Source organism: Silene latifolia, chromosome 7 (genome assembly GCF_048544455.1).
Source record: "Silene latifolia isolate original U9 population chromosome 7, ASM4854445v1, whole genome shotgun sequence".
Taxonomy (NCBI): Eukaryota; Viridiplantae; Streptophyta; class Magnoliopsida; order Caryophyllales; family Caryophyllaceae; genus Silene; species Silene latifolia.
This window is the reverse complement of record NC_133532.1, coordinates 48,910,185-48,913,447: the sequence shown is the minus strand read 5'-3', so window position 1 is coordinate 48,913,447 and position 3,263 is coordinate 48,910,185. Positions and strand designations below refer to the sequence as shown.

At 38.7% G+C, this 3,263-nt stretch overlaps 1 long non-coding RNA gene across 1 annotated transcript; it reads left to right on the top strand.

Moving 5' to 3' along the window:
- The first annotated feature begins 1,685 nt into the window (after nucleotides 1-1,685).
- On the top strand, nucleotides 1,686-2,972 carry LOC141591071 (uncharacterized). The gene is made up of 3 exons (XR_012520632.1): nucleotides 1,686-1,777; nucleotides 2,510-2,607; nucleotides 2,696-2,972. It is a non-coding gene; the product is annotated as an uncharacterized LOC141591071 (long non-coding RNA).
- Nucleotides 2,973-3,263: the final 291 nt, after the last annotated feature.

The following is a 3,263-nucleotide window of genomic DNA, read 5'->3' as shown; positions in this document are numbered from 1 at the left end:
GCTTGACTTAACCCAAATTACCACATGATTGATCGGGTTTGTGGGAATATGGCCAAAGATGGCGAGAAAAGAGCGACTTCAGGGCTTCCAAAACTCGAAAATCCCCTAATCAAGGTTCGTCGTCACTTGACGCGGCCTAAAATTACTTTAACGTTGCAGGTGACGAGGCTTCTACTTCTGGGAGAGCTCCCATGGACATAGACACAGCCGTTGACACTTCTCGTGCTCTCGAGGAGGCTTTCACTGCTGTTGGGGCAGCTGCTGAGGTTGCTGAGGACGAGGTCCTCGAGGAGGAGGAGGAGGTGGCCCCGAGGCGAGCTAACGTTGGGCGAGGCGGTCGTCAGCTGAGGGGAGCACCTGCGTGGGCTGAGACCTGGGACAGGAGGCACTTGCTTTGGGCTGCGGAGGGTCACCTGTCCTATAGGACGGTGAAGAGCTTGGTAATCTTGAATTCATTACCCATCACTCACCTTCTTTCATTTCATTTGCTCGTATCTTTTCCAATTTCATACAAACTAAAGATAGCTTTTGTTTCAAATCACAATAGGAGGCCGGGAACATCAGATCGTTCTCGGGCTACACGACGGCGATAGAGTGCTATGAGAGGCTGTCGAAGGAGGAGCGAGCCATGATCGAGCGGGGAGCATTTGGCGCCCTAGTGCAGGCTTGGAGGGATATCGCGAAGAGGAAGCTGCGGGCTAACCTTAGCCTGGTCTGCGCTTTCTTGGACCGATTCTGGGACACGACTTCCACTTTTCACATGCCTTTTGGTGAGGTGGGAGTCACGTTAGAGGACTACGACATGATCTCTGGTCTGCCATGTGGGACCGAGGCGGTGGAGTGGCCAGAGACTGCCATGAGGGTGGACTCGGCCGAGGCTAGGAGGTTGATCGGCTGGAACTTCGCGCCGAAGGCTGCTGCATTTCGAACTCATGACCACGAATTATGGGCTGTCAAAGTTTTTTAGTGCAAAAGAGTGGTACCCCTTAGAAAACCAAAAAAAACATGAGTGTATCATGTTGAATATCGCTTATATTTTTTTGGTGTAACGAATTATTATATATTATTAGTGAATAATATTATTATAATATTTATTATTACTATTATTTTAATTATTATATATTATTACTTTTATTATTATTATTATTATAATTTTTTTATTATTTCAATTCAGTTCAGTTCAGCTCAGCTCCATTAAGTTCAGTTCAGTTCGGTTCAGACAATTTCAGTCCAAAAGAACAGAGCCTTAGTTCAGCTCTAAAAAGTCAGAAAGAACAGGGCCTTACTTCGAGATGTTTTTTTTTCATTTATTTGTCGTTATCGAGTCGGGTTCCGGGTTACAGAAATCTCGCATTCTATCGGACAGGGTTTATTCGGGTTTGGGACGAGTTACTCGGATCGGTTCAGATTGGGAAGCTTTAGTTTTGTATGAAGGTCATATTGCGTATATGCTTTCGGACACCTCTTTGGGCTTGAATGAAAATGAACCGTGACAAGTTGAGAACTGGGCCTATATCCAACAAAAACCTAACCGACTTAAAACTCAGTTTCCTTTCAAGTTGAGAACTGGGCCTATATCCAACAAAAACCTAACCGACTTAAAACTCAGTTTCCTTTCAAGTTGAGAACTGGGCCAATATCCAACAAAAACCTAACCGACTTAAAACTCAGTTTCCCTTGGAACTATGCTTAATATATATAAAGCAAAAAGTCGTGTGGCCGCCGTTGCTTGTAGAAAGAGAAAACCAATCCGAAGAATTATTGTGCAGTATATCTGGTATAGACTCCCTCTCTCAACTCTCTTTCTCTCTTAATTTCCGATTTTACTGCTTTTATTTATGATTTAATTGATCTGATTTATCTTATTTTGGTTTTCCAGTTTCTGTAATTTTTTTTAGTCTTTAGTCTTTTTATTATTCAGTCTTTCTTTCAAGAGATTTGTGGTGTCATTGATGTTGGTTTATCAGTTTTTGTTTGTATTTGGTATTTTCTTTTTATTATTCAATCTTCCTGCCAAGAGATTTGTGGTGTTATTGATGTTGGTTTTTCAAAAAAATTTTGTTTGTATTTGGTATTTTTATTACTTACTCTTGTTGTCAAGAGATTTGTGGTGTTGTTGATTTCGGGTTTAATTTATTTGTTTCATAATAAATCGTATAATTCTTACGGAGTATTTCAATTTTGCTGCTTTTATTTATGATCTGATTTATCTTATTTTGGTTTTCCAGTTTCTGTAATTTTTTTTAGTCTTTTTTTTTATTATTCAGTCTCTTTTTCAAGAGATTTGTGGTGTCATTGATTTTGGTTTATCAATTTTTGTTTGTATTTGGTATTTTTTATTATTATTCAATCTTGTTGTAAAGAGATTTGTGTTGTTATTGATTTCGGGTTTAATTTATTTGTTTCATATAATAAATAGTATAATTGATTAATCTCGAATTTCTTATTTCAATTTTGCTGCTTCTATTTATGATTTAATTTATCTGATTATCTTATTTTGGTTTTCCAGATTCTGTTCTTTCACTCATTCTCTATGGCGCATGAAGTTACCGCTTGGCAGTTGTTTTGTTCTGGTGCAGTTGGGTTGTTTGTGGCTCAAATTTGTTTGTCAGTAAACTATTTCTCCCTTCATCTGTGTTTTTATTCTAACCCAGGCTCTTAGCTTTTCAATTCACTAGCTCTCTATTATCTGCAGTCATTTTAATCATCCTGCAGAGCTTCCCTCCAAGCTTCCTGAGAAGCCCCCCTCCAGCGTTCGTGCCATGTCGGGCGAGCATTTGGGTCCCTCCCACCGATCAAACTAAGTCTATAATAACGGAGTAGCTTATGGAATAATTATATCATTGTTATGGGATAGCATCCGGTTTATGTTTATTACATAATTGGTGTTTATGTTATGTTTCTTGTTTTTTGTACTATATTCGATCGGTTCTGGAACAATTTGATCAGATAACAAACTATCTTTATGAGAATTTTCTGTGTCCCCTAAACTTTTTCATTATTTTTGTGCAAGAGTATCATTTTGAGGGGGTTGATTAGTTCCTTTCATTAGATTTAATTCATTCCAATGTTTTGTTTGGTTTGGTTAAGTGGATTTTGTTTTAGAGTTTGAACCTAATAAATTTAATTTTACTTATGAGTTGTGATATCACAAATTTTTATTTCAGACCGCAAGATCCGTCTGAAATAATAAGACGGACCGTTTTCTCTCACAAAATACCCATTTAGGAAGTGAGTGGGAAAGCACATGGGCTGTCCCACCA